This window comes from Tenrec ecaudatus, chromosome 4 (assembly GCF_050624435.1).
Source record: "Tenrec ecaudatus isolate mTenEca1 chromosome 4, mTenEca1.hap1, whole genome shotgun sequence".
Taxonomy (NCBI): Eukaryota; Metazoa; Chordata; class Mammalia; order Afrosoricida; family Tenrecidae; genus Tenrec; species Tenrec ecaudatus.
Genome location: NC_134533.1, coordinates 71,449,415 through 71,467,207, shown reverse-complemented (window position 1 = coordinate 71,467,207; position 17,793 = coordinate 71,449,415).

The window sequence follows — 17,793 nt, the reverse complement described above, 5'->3', positions numbered from 1 at the left end:
CAGCAGGAAAGAGAGGCTATTCACATTCCATAATAGGAGAGTTTAATAAAGTGGCTTGTTATAGATATGGGTAGATTTGCCACAAATCTAGTAGTGCCCAGGGTAGAAACAGCTCAGCTTGGTGGGGGCGATGTTACCATGCCTGAGGAAATGAGAGGAGGGAGCAGTTACTGGCACCAGAGATGGCCAGGAGCATGTAGCAAGGCTCCTGACAGGAATTATCAAGGGATAAATCAGAGTGCATTCTCACCTCAATCTCCTTCTCCCTCCAATGACACAATGATGTTCCCCAGAGGGAAGTCTGTGGATGCACTCCATACATGTCAACCTCCTAAGGCACAGAGTAACAGAGGGTATATTTGGAAGGACAAGTGGAAGACATCCCATACACTAAGGTCAGCAGCCTCTGCAGAGTGAGAACTTTTCTTTTTCACGGCATCTACATGTGAACACCAGTAAAGAACTCTGCCCCTATTCGGGCCTCAGGAAGGTGTGACTCATGGGGGCTGTAATAATATACCATGAAAATATAAAAGAATATCTATGATATTGGAGTTAAGAGGGATTTTATTAAGTGTAATAGCACAAACCATAAAAGACAGGATTGCCAAAGCTTATGATATGAAATGAAAAACCTCTGTATGAAAACAGAACCATATAAAGTGAAAAGACAAGTCATCGATTGGGAAAAGATATTTGCTGCTAATAAAACAACAAAGGATTCATGTCCAGAATATGTGAAGCAACCCTTCAATCCAATAAGAAAAATACAAACAACTCAATTTCAAATTGGACAAAAATAAAAAGAGGCTAAAATAAGCCCAATGCTCAATAACTAGATGAAAAGATGCTTAACCATATTAAAAATAAGGAAAATGCTCAACAACAGCAAAATAAATAAAACTTAAATTGAAAACATAAAATTAAAACACCAGGAGATACAACTTTCCACTCATCAGAGTGTATCAGAGAGGGAAAAGGGCAAAGTATTGGTGAGAAAGCTAGGAAGTGAGGACTCAAATACATTTCTCCTGGGAGTGCACATTTACAGTACTGCTTTGGAGGGAATTTCACCAAAAGGGAATACATTTATAAGTAATTAAATAGATGGAACCAGGCTTTTCCTATGGCCATAAATCCCATTTATAGAAATAGACCCAAATAGGTTGTTCTCAATCACCTGAAAGAACTTTCAAAAAATAAATAGTGATACACAGAGCACACTCCAGACCAATCAAATCAGAATCTCTGTAGTACATGAATCATGTATTTTAAAGAATCTCTCATATATAACCAAGGTTGAAATCAAAGTAACTCTTGCATATATGCCCAAAGCATACAAGGTAGGTTGTCGGTTGTAATACTGTTTAATATAGGGACATGTTGGAAATAATACTAGTGTCTAAAGCAATTTTAACAAAAAGCTAGGCATGGTTCTACTTCTGTGAATGAGTGCTAGTGAAAGTTTTGCCCTATCACCAGCCCCCACTGTGTGTGGAAATAGTGTCCAGTGATTTAAGAGTTTAATCTGTATAAATCAACAATCATATATTGAGGTCTGAAGCCAGCCTATACTTGAATTTTTTTCAACAGTGTTTTAAATGCTATACCATTGACTAAGTGAATGACATTATTAATAGAACTACCTTGGGCCCCAGGGGGATGATTTATAATGTTCACATTCATAAAATGATAACGATGTCTCTAAAGTGAACCAAAACCAAACTCACTGCCATAGAGCCAATGCTGACTCACAGCGAACCCCTGTGGGTGTCCAACATGAACTGTTTATGGGAATAGAAAGCCACGTCTTCCTGCTATGGAGCTGCTGGAGCTTTCAAATTGCCAGCCATTCAGATCACAGCCAAACCAGTAAGCACTACACCACCAGGGCTCCTAAAGTGAGCCAGAGACCTAGATAAACCATAGCTATATGAATGGCTTTGGGAGTCTCACTGAATTCTAGCCCAATCTAAGAACAATGAGTTCTTATGACATGAAACTGCTTGAAGCTCTCCCTCATGAGATCACCGAAGATATGGACGTTATAGTGACATGTGAGGCCGGGTGATGTAGTGGGTACACATTGGGCTACTTATGTGCAGGGTCAGCAGTTTAAAACCACGAGCAGTCCAGGAATGGAAGACAGGGCTTTCTACTCTCGTAAAAAGCTAGTCTCAGAAACCCACAGGGCACTTCTACCCTGTCTTATAGGGTCACTATGAGTCAGCATCCGTAAGTAATAGCAAATTGTAGTGAAGAAAATAGATGGTGCCTGGGTATCAGAAAGAATAGTGTCTGGGTCTTAAAGGCTTGTTTTTAAACAAGCAGCCATCTAAGTGAGGCCTCAACTAAGTCCGCATGGCAAAAGACCATGTGACCCAAGGATTGTAAATAAACTACAAATCTGAAGGAAGGAATGGTATGAGAGCTTAAATTGCGAGCACCTAGTTTGCAGAAGGCTATGAATAACAATGTAAACCATTTGCAGGGCCCCCACATAGATTAAGCCTCTGGTGAATCCCCTCTGAGGATATTCCCAGGATGTGTGAACAGCCTTGCTATCATACAGAGAGATTGTAAAGTTGCTTTTGGCAGGTGTAGTTAGGTTAAAATGTAACATTCTATCTTTGATCCAGTTTGACCCATTTTAAAGTTGTTTCCATTTTTAATTTCAAGGGGAAAAAAGTCAAACTAGTGGCTGTTAACTCTAAGTCATGGTGAACTATGAACTTTATTTCATAGGGTTCCAATGGAAGCAGATCACCAGGCCTTTCTTCCGAGGCACTGCCGGGTGAACACCAGCATCCAGTCTTGGCTTGTATTTGAGCATTATCCTGAGGACTGGATAAACTGTAGCTAATTCTTAACATGAAAAAACTGGGTTAGGTAGTAGTGGGCTCCTGGGTGTTCATTTTATTATTATCGTCATTTAAGATGAATGAAGTAGAGTTACATTATCAACAAAAAGGAATTTCAAAAACATACTGAGAGACACAAATAGCAAAAGAAAATGATTAATCTACTTATGTAATTTTAAAGTGCATAAACCCATGAGTGCTGTTGGCAATTCTGACGCATAACACCCTTCATAGAACAGAAGGAAACGCTGCCCAGTCCTGAGCCATCATCCCAATCATTCCTAGGCTTGAGCCCATGACTGCAATCCATCTCTTTCAGGATCTTCCTCTTTTTCACTGACCTCTTACTTTACCAAGAATGATGCTCCCAAGGAGACTAGTCCCTCTTGTTGACATACCCAAAGTCAGAGGCAAAGTTTCAGCATCATTCTGGCTGCACTTTTTCTAATATAGACTGGACCATCCTTCTGGCAGTCCAAGTTCTACATAGGGTTGTCCGTTGTATGTTCTTTGCCAACACCATAATTTCAATGCATCAGTTCTTCACTGGTCTTCCTTACTTATAACCCATCTTTCACATTCCTGTGAAGTGACTGGAAATATCATGGCACCGGTTAGAAACACCTTAGTCAGCCAAGCGGCATCTTTGCTTTTTAATACTTTAAAGAGTAGATTTTCCCAATGCAATATGTTGTTGGATTTCCTGACTCTGCTTCCATGGCTGTTGTGAAATTGTTGCAAAATCCTTAACAACCTCAATCTTTTCTCTGTTTATTGTAATGTTACCTCTTGGTCCAGTTGTGAGGATTTTTGCTTTCCTTATATAACACATTTGGAAGGGTGCAGTCTTCATCAGTAGATGCTTCAAGTCCTCTTTACTTTCCACAAGAAATATTTTGTCATCTCCGCATCACAGGCTGTTAATGAGCCTGTCTCCAATCCTGATGCGGTATTCTTCTTCATATAGTTCAGCATCTTTGACTGTGTTAGTCTGGGTGGACTAAAGAAACAAATTCACAGACACTCATATGTATATAAGAGCAATTGAATATTGAGAAAATATTCCAGTCCAGTCCAGATCAAGTCAATAAGTCAGATATTAGCCCATATGTCTGATGCTGATACATAAATTCGTCTTCAGACTCATGAAGCACATGCAATGACACAGAATGCAGGAAGATCACAGGCCAGTGGGTGGGAAGTCATATGGACCCAGTGGTGGTGTAAGCATCTCAGCACTGGCAGGGGTCTCCACATGGCTTCTCCAGCTCCCAAGGCTCTGACTGCATAAGATAGGTCCATGTGGCTTCTCCTCAGGAATGTCTCACAGGGAATGATTCTAGAGAGAGTGTGTCTCCTGCCTTCAGGGAGGAATTTTAGGAGTTCCCAGAATCCTCAGGAGAAGGCCATGCCCACACAGAGGCCTCATTGACTATGTCCCAATTGACAGACTATGCTCCATCCCTACACTCTTAACCCTCAAAATGACACCAGATATGTAACTATCACATTGACCATTCCATACAGATTGAGTATGTATGGTGAAAGAACACAGTTTGACACACACCTTTACTGGTTGTTTTTCATGTTCTTTCTGTGTTTTTTTTAATTAAATAGTTGTATTGAGGGCTCTTACATCTCTTATCACAATCCATACATTCATCCAGTGTGTCAAGCACATTTGCACATGTGCTGCCATCATCATTTTCTAAGCATTCTTTTCCCACTTGAGTCCCTTATATCAGCTCCCCATTTCTTTCCGCTCCCTCCCCTACCCACCCTTCCTCACCAACCTTTGATAAACTTTAGATTATTATTTATGTATCTTACCTTTGCTGATTTTTACCCCCACATTACCACCGTGTTCTCTTCAAACAGCTTCCTCTTGGTCCATATATAAGGTTTGCGTAAGCGCAATGGAGTATTCTGGAATTACCATTCTTTGCAGTATTATCCATCATTTGTTACGATCCACACAGTTGAATGCCTTTGCATGGTCAATGAAACACATTTTTCTGCTATTCTCTGCTTTCAGCCCAATATGAAAAGACTAATAGCCCTTCTCTCTGAGCAGAAAGACTTTCCAGGTTTTAAGCTTCTTCTTTTTGCTTTGTCTTCCTTTACTCTTCTCTTTGTGTATTAGTCTCTTATTTCTGCGGTACAAAATTACCACAAGTTTAGTGACTTAAAAACAACACAGATTTATTATCTTACAGTTCTAGATGTTAGAAGTACAAAGTGGGCATTTATTTATTTGTTTTTGTTGTGAATCGAGTGAAAGTTCATGGAGGAGACCAGTTATGCATTTGTCTCATCTCATTCATTGCAGTCCTTTCAATGCAGCCTCACTCGTCCCACTTCCTCTCTGTGGTGCCTGCTCCCCTTCTCCTTCTTTCCATCTAAGGTGCAACTATTGGTCTCTCCATGTCCACAGGAAAGAAGAGGAAAGAAAATATAAGACACATGGAAACAATTAGACCAATAAACTAATGAACCCTGGAACATCAGTCTCGACAACTACCAATACATGCAATACCTTGGCTGGATATCAAGGGCATTATGCTTAGTTAAAAAAAAGTAGTTTCGCAAGTTTGCATAACATGTGTTCCATTTAATAACATACTTGAAATAATAAAACAATAGACGGGGAGAACAAATTAGTGGTTGCTGGAGCAGAGATGAAGTCAGGGCATAACTACAAAGGGTTAGCAGTCAGGAGTTCATTTGTAGTGATGGAACAATTCTGTGTCTTGAATGCAGTGGTGGCTGCACAGATCTACACATGGGATAAAATTGCATAGGGCTACACTCATACACAGTGCATTATAAAGCCACAGCATTCAAAACATCTAGGTACAGACATGAATGTACACAGGGTCAATGGGATGGAAAATAAATGAGTGATGGACCTAAATACATATAGAAATTAAACAGCTGACATTTTAATTAAGTGTCAAAAGATGGATTGTTTAATAAATATAGTCTGCTTTAAATGGATCAAAGATATATAAGTAATAAAGTGCCAGAAGAAAGTATGGGGTCATTTTTCTTAAATACTTTAGGAGAAAGGACTGTCTGACCAAATTATAAAACACACTCAAAAATGGAAAATATTCATATAAATGACTTATAAAAATAAAAAATAACACCTAATAACACATTAGTATATGAAAATAAAAATAACACAGTAACCAAGTCAATAGATAAATGGTAAGCTGGAAAAAATTTTTACAGCACATGTGATAGACAAAAGTTCGATTTCCTTTTTTTGTTGTTTTTATTTTTTTTAAATTTTATTTCCTTAATATATAATGAGCTCTTAGAAATAAATGAAATAAGGCTCAAGAAGAAAGCAAAGGTTTTGAGAATGATGATGGCAACAAATGTACAAATGTGCTTGACACAATGAATGTATGTATTGATTGTGCTAAGAGTTGTATGAACCCCCAATAAAATTATTTTAAAAAAAGAAAGAAATGAGACAAAAACAATAGAAAGATAAGAAAAGGCATTGTGATAGTTGTGAAAATTAAGACATTGCATCAACTTGGCTAGGCCAGGATTCTATTGGTTTGGTACTTAAAGTTTAGTAAGGCCTATGGCAGTGAAGCCTATGATTCCCTCAAGGGTATGGCTTGCTTCCAATATAATGGACACGGTGGAAAAGCTTGCTTGCTTTCTCCTAGGCCTGGATCCTGCTCATTATCTAATCTCCAGTTCTTTCAACTGTTGTATTATCTGAGAGTCATCAACAGCTTATCTGACATCTTACTGGCTGACCTTGAATTAACTCACCAGAATCTTTTCATCTGACCTGCCAATCTTGGGTTCATCAACCCCTGCAGATACATGAGTCAAGAGAAGCCTCCAGCCTTACATCTGGCCCACAGACTTGGAACTTGACCACCTCTACAACTGTGTGAGGCATTTCCATGTTTTAGGGCCCTCTCTATATATCCATATATAACCTTCATTGGTTTTGTTTCTCTAGAGAACCCAGCCCAAGGCAGACATGTCAAGGAGTTTATAAACACCAAACTAAAAATTGGCTATAAAACATATATGGTGTTTAATCTCACTTATAATTTTAAAAATATAACTTTTTAAAGGTTTGATTAAAAGTTGTGCCGGCTATGGTATGATGGGGAGAACTGAGCTGACATGGTACAAGGTGGGAGATCCTAAACTGTATAGGAAAGTATCATGTCATTCAGCCAATAACTGGTGAGTAAGCATTTACTATGTGTCAATTATTGTTAGTACTGAGTATATAGCAATGAGCAAAAGAGCTTTTAAAAACACCTTTCCCTCAAGAAGCTCACACACATTGGGATCGGGCAGGAGTGCACTTTGAATGAAGAGAAGAGTAGGGTAGGAGAGACCAGGATACACTTTACCCATTTCATATCGCTACATACACATCTCTTTCTTCACAACCCTCTGCAAAACCATCTCATCTCAAAGGAATGCCAATTCCTCCCTGGTTACTTCCCACCCCTCCATCACGATTAAAAAGCCATTAAAAAACGATAAAGCACTAGCCTTGGTGCTAACAATGGTTAAGCGCTTGGCCACTAATAGAAAGGCTGGTGATTGGAACCCACTAGCAGCTCCATGGGGTAAAAAACAAACCAAACCAAAACCTAGCAGACTGTTTCCGTAGAGATGAAAAACCCAACCCATTGCCATCTAGTCAATTCCAACTCACACTGACCCTATAGGACAGAGGCATGCTGCCCTGGCTGTAAGCCTTTACAGAAGCAGTGCAAACTGCAGACCTTTCGGTTAACAGGCAAGTGTGTCAGTCACTGTCACTGTTCCACCTGGGCTCCTTCTGCCTTATAAAGAGTATAAGCAAGGAAACCCTGTGGGGAAGTTCCACTCTGTCCTCTAGGGTTATTAATGAGTCAGAATCAACTTGATGACATACAACAATAGCAAAGAATACAGGTTGTTGTTTTTTTTACATTTCCCCAAATAGCTACCACTGTACACTGGGCATATCATGGTTTTAATAAATGAATAAATATTTTTTAAGAAAACAAAGGCATCATGTAGAATGTGTAAGCAGCACAGCTGTGACTAAACAAAAAGCAAATACCTGTGGGGAGAAATTGGCAGTACAGATGACCAGGTTGCTGCTCTAAGGTATAAAACATTTCACATCCTAACTGTTTAATCAGCGCTGTGTTGTCAGTACACATGAAAGTTTCACAAATGAAATTTAATAGGCTATACTATAGTGAAAAGACACAGTGAAATACAGGCACAAGACGTCCACAATGCGCATCGTTTTCATTTGACTATTTGAAAACCAAATATTAATAAGTATGTAAGACATGAAACCAAATAAAAGTATAACCAACTAACAAGTAAACGAAAACCCGACAGAGCCAAAGAATTACTCTAGGCTTTTCAGCACTGTAAATTTAGTACAATTCTTTTTGAAGTAGAACCTACTTAGTTGTTCTGAAAGAAAATACTTTACTCCGATGCTATTACATATTGCACAGTACAAAACAGCCTTGCTTTGGCATGGCATAAAAGCCACCTCTTCTGAGTTGAGTTGTAATTTTAGTATGTAGTAAAAAGAAATTGGAGAACATTCGGGTATAAAAAACTGAAGACAAATGGAAAAGAAACATAATAAAAAGCCAGCATTATAATACTCAAATTACACGGTGCTGAGAACTGTATAATGAATACGCTTTCAAAGGCAGCACATCACCAGCGCCTTTTTTCACCAACAGGAGGTGAGGGGAATTGAAGAAGTAACACAAAAGAGCAGATTAAGAATGAATGAGTGACACAGTTCCAGTCAGATATTCAATAGCAAATAGTTCTTGTGGAGGGTCAAATGAGTCATCAATTTTAAACAGTAAAAATGTTCAGTTCTCATCTCATCCTGGGGACAAGTACATAGTTCTGCCATGACTTGCAAACAGGATAGGCAGCAAACGAACAAGTGAGGGGGTAGTGCATCTGTGAAAAATAGAAAACACTAGAATCAATTCTGAAACTACTTGGGCACCTGGAGCCCAAGAGGGTGGTTGTACCCAGGGCAGGCCTGCACAAAAGGAATTGTTGAGAAGGGCATACTGTGATGATTAGTTCTATTAACGTGTTTCAAATGGTGGCCTCTTCCAACTAGGCAGTAATACTCTTCTGAGTTGGTCTCATCAGGCCCATTGCCAGGGCCTATCCCTTGGGTTTTCATAGAGGACAGTGGAACTCAACGCCCTTGGTTACTCATGGGTTGGGGACTCTGCTACCTTCTGCACTGTCAATCTAATCTATCAAGGCTAGCTGCTACTCTGCTATCAAGCCCCTTCCATTGAGGGCAACTCAGGAAGGAAGAGCCAAGCCAGTGTGTTTGTTTTGTCTTCAAAATACCCTACTAATAAACCAAAAAGCAAAGCAAACCCACTGCCATTGAGTCACTTTTGACTCAGAGCCCCTATAGAATGGAGTAGAACCGCCCCCTTAGGTTTCTGGGACTATAAGTCTTTACCAGGGCAGACAGCCTCATTTTTATCCTTTTGAATGACTAGTGGGTTTAAACTGCTACCCTTGTAGTGAGCAACCCAAGTATAAGCCACCTTGCCACCTAGACTCCTTACCCTACAAATAGGGAGGGCCATTTTGTGAACTTGCCTAACCAATGGATTGTGTGGTTAAATTTCTACTCTGAGGTGGACTGGGGCACATGATCTCGGGTGGAAGACAGACTGTGGCTACATGGTATTTCCCTGGCTTTTGAGTTTCCCAGAGAAGATCCCACATCTTACTCATGAGCTCTGCATTGTTGTCTTACTCAGCATTGTGCCTGTCTGCTCTTCAAAATAGCATAAACTGCTGAGCAGAGACATTTACGTGGCTCCAAGCTCTCCTTGTTCCTTGACCTGAATCAACTCAGTCAACCCATGTTTCTACCCCGATCTCATCTCTTCCTTTTGCTCTCAGTCCAGCCATCAAAACAGTCTTTTCTCAACCTATCCAGTAGCCCTGGTAACCAAAAGACAGACATACACAAAGAACCACACAGCAAGACTAGGTGCAAATTCTGAGCTTTCCTCAGGTGCCTTCCTGAGACTACCTCATTGTAAATACATGGAATAAATAAACTACACTCTTTGTATTTCCATTTTTACAGCTGTTTAACTAGATTAATTAAAAATTTTTTAAGGAAAAAAAATTTTTAAGGTGGGGGTGGAAACTAGTTCAACCTGTTTCAAACAGTTGGTGCCAACCTTTAAGCCGGCTCCTTGCTTTTATAGCCTCAGGTGTTTTTTAAAGACCTCATGAAAATACGTCCAAAGTAACTGACAAAGGCTAATCTTTTATTCTTAAATTCCCAGAAATTTTCTTAAAACCAAACTATAGTTTACCTTAACCTTTAAAGAATGTTTGCTTTGAACATCATGTTATTTTAAGATTTATCAGTAAGGGGAGCCCTGGTAGGGCAACTGTGAAGTGGCTCAGCTGCTAAAGGAAAGATTGGCAGGTCGCTGGTTCAAACCACCACTCCCTCCTCGGGAGACAGATGGGGTGGTGTGCTTCCATTAAAAATGTCCAGAAACCAGTTCTACGCTGTCCTAAACCTAAAGGGACACTATGAGTCAGAATCAACTCGTTGGCAAGGGGTTTAGTTTGCCTGTTTTGTTTTAATGAGTTCAAATGGACAACACCTACTCAAAAGTTAGTCAGAAAACCTACGGAGGCAGGGAGGTGTGAGAGTAAAGGTTTTATGTTACTTTGGCTGGACCAGGATTCTCAGTGGATTTGCAGTTAAGACCTACTTTGCAACTTGGTTGTCTTTTTGTTGCTGAATTACTGCAGTGGTTCATAAATTTGAAACATTAGAGGCTCCTCAGGTAAGTCATTTCCAAATATTTTCCTCAGTCTGTAGATTGTCTATTTGCTCTTGTAATAAAGTCTTTTGATGGAACATAAGTTTTTAATTTTTATGAGGTTCCATTTATCTACTTTTTCTTCTTATTCATACATTTGTTGTAATGTTTACTATCCTATGTTTACTAGAGATTAGGTTCCATTGTTTTCTCTTTATGTTATCTTCCAGAAATTTTATAGTTTTAGGTTTAGCATTTCAGCAAATGGGTGCAATGCTGGCAGTGCTCACTCATCTATGCATGTAAGTTTGAAGGGAGGTACCTGGCTAACCAGAGCCATATATATGCCCATTCCAAAGAAGGCTGGTTCAACAGAGTGCAAAAATGATCACACAATACCATTAATATCACACACAAGTAAATTTTTGCTGTAGGTAATTAACTGGTTGCAGCAGTGCATCAACAAAAGCCTTCCAGAAATTAAAGCTTGATTTAGGAGAGGACATGGGCCAAGTGATATATCATTGTTGATGTCAGATGGATCTTGGCTGAATACAGAGAACACTAGAAATCTATATACTTGTATTTCAGTGACCATGTAAAGGCATTAAACTGTATGGGTCATAACAATTTATGGATGGCATTGAGAAACATGGGATTCTTTGACTCTTGGCACAGAGTATCTAAGAATACTTGACTATCTTGGTACAAAACCTGCTCACACACCAATAGTTCAAAAAGACCAAAGGGATGTTGTGTGGTTTGAAATCAGAAAAGGTGTGCATCAAGGTTGTATCCCTGCACCATATTTATTCAATCCGTATGCTGAGCAAACAAACCAAGCTGGACCATATGAAGAGGAATGTGGCATCAGGGTTGGGGGAAACGTATTAGCAACCTGTAATATTCAAATAACACAGCCTTCCTGGCTGAAAGTCAAGAGGGCCTGAAACACTTCCCGATGAAGATCAAAAAGCCTAGAATATGGACTATACAGACTTCAGTACATATCCTACCTTAATATCAAGGAACAAAAATCCTCACACCTGGATCAATAAGCAACATTATGTTAAGTGGGGGGAAGTTTGAAATTGTCAAGGATTTCATTTTAGTTGGATCCACAATCCCCTTCCAGGGAAGCAGCATCAAGAAATCAAATCATGTACTGCATTCAGCGATCTGCTGCTAAAGACCAATTTAAAGTGTTTAAAGAAAAGATACCACCTTGCAGACTAAGATGCACTGGACTCACAGTATTTTCAGTGACTTCATAGACATGCAGAAGTTGGACAGTGAATAAGGAAAGCCAAAGAACTGATGCCGTCAAGTTATGGCATTCCTGAAGAACATGGGCATAACGTGGACTCCCAGAGGAATGGGTGAAAGTGAGGCTGCCTACTACTCAGAAATATTTAGTCTTGGAAATCGTATCTAGATTCACCATGGACTTAATAGGAGTCCTGATGGTGCTGTAGCTTGGTTAACCACAAAGTCAGTGGTTCAAACTCACCAGCTGTGCCATGGGAGAAAGATGAGACTGTCAGACCCTATATATTTCAGAAACACTGCAGGATCCTATGCCAACCTCACAATTATTGCTGCATCTGAGGCCATTGTTGCAGTCATTGTGCCAATCTATCTCATGAAAGGTTTTCCTTTTTACTGACCATCCACTTTAACCAAGCATAATGACCTCTTCCAGGGACTGGTCTCTCGTGATAACATGTCCAAAATATATGAAATCAATTCTCACTATTATTGCTTCAAAGGAACATTCTGGCTGTAGTTCTTCCAAGACAAATTTGTTTGTTCTTCTGACAGTCCATGGTACTTTATTCTTTGCCAACACCATTCATTCAAATATATCAATTCTTCTATGATTTTCCTTATTCATTATCCAGCTTCCACATGCAAATAAAGTGACTGGAAATATCATAGCTTGGGTTCGGCACATCTTAGTCCTTAAGGTGACAGCATAGCTCTTTAATATTTTCAAGAAGTCTTGTGCATTAGGTATGCCCAACACAATATGTCATTTGATTTCTCTACTGCTGCTTCCAGGAGTGTTGATTGTGGATCCAAGTAAACTGAAATCTCTGACAACTTTAGTCTTTTATTATGATGTTGTCTATTGCTCCAGTTGTGAGGATTCTGGTTTTCTTTATCTGAATTCTAACCTAAGGTTAAAAGTGAATGTTAGCATTAGGTTAATTCTTTATTAGCTATCTGACTTCAGAGAAGCTGAAAAATAAAGTAAAATTTGTGAGTTTCAATATCCTCAATTAAAAGGATCATTCAGAAAAATTATAATCATCCTTACTGATTTATACTTAACCTGAAGATCATTAATTTTTATATAAGTTCTTAATGCTAACCCAATAAATTCCTTTCTCCTCTTTCCAAGATAAGGGATTCAAGCCTCCTCCCTCAACCCTTTACTACCTTGACATCCTTATTTTCAACAGATTGTCTTGCTTACTATTTCACCTAGAATACAGAGACAGTCACATACAAGTTCTCCCATATTAATCAACACATCTTCTTTGGGACCGCTAAACTCCTACAGCTACTGATGAATGATCAGGGTTATTATCCAGATAACTTATCTACTCATGCTCTAGATTACATGGCCTTGGGCTTATTCAAGGATATCACTCTAACAACTGTCTTCTTTTTCCCTTGCCACATCAACTTCTCTAACACCATCAATTTATTCATTGGCATACAATATATGGTGTCTCTCATTTTAGACAAACCTTCTTTGACACCATACAAGTATACTGTTCCAGTGTTGTTTCGCTATCTCTGGTCCCTTTTCAAGCAAAATTCCTTGAGTGGCCTATACTCGTTTCCCTCATGGCCTTCTCTCTCATTTTCTTTTAGATTTACTCCAAATAAGCTATTCCACTGAAACAGCCCTTGTCACTGATTTCCAAGTTGTTGAATACAAAATTGGTTACAAATCCTCATGATACTTGGCCTATCAGTTATATCTGATTAGATGGCTACTCCCTCTACCTTTGAGGAGCTCTGGTAGCATAGTGGTTATGAGTTGAACTGTTAACCACAAGGTCAGTAGTTCAAAACCACCACCCACTTCTCAGGAGAAAGATGAGGCTTTCTATTCCCACAAAGAGTTGTAAGCCCACAGGGGTAGTTCTACCCTGTCCTACAGGGTCGCTTGGAGTCAACATTGACTTGATGGTATTGAGTTTGGTTTTCGGTTTTTCTTCCACCTTTAATTCTTTTCTTCACTTTGATACCACTATCTCAGACTATCTCCAATTTGACATGTCCAAGATTGAACTTTTGACCTCTCCCCACCTCACTAAAGCTTACTTTTCCCACAATTCTCTTCTCTCTCAGAAAGTAGCAATTCTAATTTTTCATGCAAAAAAAATAGTAATCCCAGTCTTCCTTGACTTTATTTTCTCTCTTTTGACACGAGAGCAAATTCTATTAGCTTTACAAAATACGTTGTTTCACAATATGAAATGGTTTAAAAAGGTTTGTGGAAAGTTTTATTATATTTTTTTGTATCTGAGAGAACCCTCCCTAATTTTCTTTTTCTTTTTATTGTGACGTAAAGGTTTACAGAGTACATTAAGTTTTTCGCTCCATAGTTCATGCACATTTGTTTCATCTCTGATCCCACTTCCTCCCTATGTTTTCTATTTCCATTCTTCCTTTGTTCCTAACCCTTCTGAACTTGGTTCCTGGGCAAACTCTGCCCTTTTAATCTCAAACGGCTGATTAATTTAAGGTGTTAGTACCTTTCAACAATTATTGTGCCTAAAAGACCTACTGTTTGGGCAATTGATGTACAGATGTGCCTTACACAATTGATGTACGTATGGATTGTGATAAGAGTTGTATGAGCCCCTAATAAAATGATTTTAAAAATAATAAAAATAAAATCAACACACTCAGGAAAAGAAAAAAGAGACCTACTGTTTGGCTAAACATTGAGGGGCTAGGTGAGTTCATTTCTAGACCTGAAGGGGAACTAGGGTCATGGTCTCTATGTGACCTTTATTTTCCTTTCTGGCTGTTTCCTGTCAATGTACTACTGCAATGGAATCTGAAATTTTTGAACACAGTAGCTAACGCAAGTGGAAGAAATGAAGTCAAAGAGCCGAACAGATTTCAAAGGACAGCTCAATAAGATAAAGTATTATAAGGTAGTGGCAAAGACCTGGGTTAGAAAACCAAAAGAAAGGAGCATGCTGAGGATTTATCAAGCTGACAAATCAGAAGAAACAAATTTAAACTTTAGGTTGCAGTACTGAATGAGCTGATGGGCCAAATAGCCAATGACGCAGGAAAGAGTGAAGGCAGGTGAGAGGATTACATATGGTGTTATGGAATATACTGCCTTCCCTAAAATGTGTTGTGAATCTGTGTGAACCCTTATGAATGGGTTTCTTTGTTATCTTCATGAGAGAGGATTAGTACAGGGTGTGTGTTAAGTCAGCCTCTTTTGTGATTAAACAAGCAATGGAAAAAACGTATAAATGGGGTTCAAAATGGTGTGAGAGTTCTATTTAACTTCCCAAAGAAGGAGCATCAACTCACAGTTCTTAGTAGGTGCAGGTCAGACATGTCGCCATCTTCCAACCTTCTCTACCAATTCTCATACCAGCTGCTCCTCTCTACTTTTTCAGCTGGATTCAAGAATTCATTGCAGTGGCCACCTGGATCTCACAGACTGTATTCATGATTATGAGCTTTATTAGGGAAATCATCAGGTTACAACTCAGTATTAGAAATGCGCGGGACACAATTCTTTAGTCAGGACAGCCTCTTCGCAGCCTCATAGTCAAGAGGCCTCTTAACTTCTGCCTGCTTGGACAATGGTACAGAAGTCTTCTAGCACTGCCCATGTGGCACTCCACTCCACCAGTACCAAAGATGCTCAGCTCTAGCTCCTTGGGTGGGCAAACCCAGACAAATACTGAGGAGGCACCTCACGCCACAAGCAAGTTTCTTGCCCAAAGGCACTCAGCGTTCTTTCTCCACGGACCAGGTAGCCCACCAGTCTTCCCCTTGCTCTTGGTTCCACTGTCTCTGCTGGCTTCTCTTCCACTTCTCTGTGTCACCGCTCTCTTGTCTGCTGGCTCAAGCACACAGGGATCTCAAAGTCCAAAGAACACACTCTGCTCCTAGCTCTTCTTTATTGATGGTAGTGAGACCCCTTTTTTCACTTTGGAGATGGATCATTTTAAACCTAGAGGGATGGCAAAACATATCAATCTCCACGTTGGAGTTCCATATACCATATTTGCACAGTCTCACCTCACAAGTGTGCCATGTCCCTTATTTACAAACACCTTATATTTACATAGCCCCACCTAGTTATTTCATAATAATTACAAAGAGTATGGGTCTCATTGTCATCAAGTCACTGCTGACTCATAGCGACCCCCTGTGCGTTTCCAAGATTGTACCTACAGACAGGAGTAGAAAGCCCAATCTTTCTCCCTTGGAGGTACTGGTGGTTTCAAACTGCAGACCATGAGTATCACAGCCCAATACATAACCACTAAACCACCAGGTATGGGTTGAAGAGTCATATACAGTAATTTATTGTACCACACAGGGGAAACGAGATACTACACACTTGAGATTATCCAGAAGCAGAAGCTTTGAAGACATAGACCTTTCTTCAGAGCTGACACTTTAGATTTGCAGTTCAGGAGCTCTGCTGATGTAGTGGTTACCAGTTGCTCTGTTAACTACAAGGTTAGCAGTTCGAAACCAGCAGTCACTCTGTGAGTGAAGGATGGGGCTTTTCTATTCCCATAAAGAGTTACAGTTCTTGTTTTTTTTAAAGAAAAAGAGTTACAGTCTTGAAACCTTACAGGGGCAGTTCTACTTTGTCCTATAGAGACACTATGAATCAGAATGAAGTCCACGGAAGTGATTTTTAGTGAATTTTAATCTGTGAGAGAATATATTTCTCTTTGTTAAAGTCATCTGCTTGTGGTATGTCTGTTTTAGCTGTACTAGATAATTAGACAGAGTCATTGTACCAAAAAGAATTGGCCAACATTCAACTACTTTAGGAGGTAGCATATGATCAAGAACGGATAGTGCTGAAGGAAGAAGTCCAAGCTGTTCCGAAGGAACTGGATGAAAATAACCAATGCCATAGTGAGCCTAGACAGGGTTTCAGAGACTGTACATCTTTATGAGAGTAGACAGCCTCATGTTTCTCCTATGGAGCCACTGGTGGGTTTAAACCACTGACCTGTATCAGGAGCCCAATCCTTACCTGATAGCACCCAGAGCTCTTAGCCAAAAAAAAAGGCTCCAGGAATTGGCACAGCATCTAGTGAAATGTTTCAACAAGTACATACAACACCAGAGGCACTCAATCATCTACGCAAAATAAAACATTGGAAGGCAGCTAGCTACCTAGCCAACCAACTAGAGGAGACATATACAGGGGATCTTCAAAAAGCTCATGGTGTGTGTGTGTGTGTGTGTGTGTGTGTGTGTGCGTGTATGTGTGTGTATGTATGTGTGTGAGAGAGTGAGTGAGAGACAGAGAGAGAGAGAAGAGGAGCTAATACCATGAGCTCAAGTAGAAAGAAAATATTTTGGAAATGTTGTTGGCAACATATGTACAAATGTGCTTGGTACAAGTGATTATGGATTGTTACAAGAGCAATAAGAGCCTCAATAGAAAGATTGATTAAAAATTTTAAAGCTCATGGAAAATGCAATGAAAATATAACAGTGTTCCCACATACTTTATGACCCCCCCATACATATACTATTCAAAGAAAGGTGGTTTAACAGAATGCAGAAATTATCCCCCCCAATGCCCTTAATAGCACATGCACGTAACAGCATTTCTGCTTTAATGCCAAGCCCAACCAAACCCACTCCCGTTGAGTTGAATTCTGACTCGGCAACCATTTAGGACAGAGTGGAACTGTTCTGTAGGATTTCCAAAGCCAGACGTCTTTAGGGAAGAAGAAAGACCCATCTTTCTCCTGTGCGGCATGTGGAACTTTTGAACTGTTGATGTTAGGGACCGCAGCCACACGCACTAACAACTCTGCCACCAGCCTTCT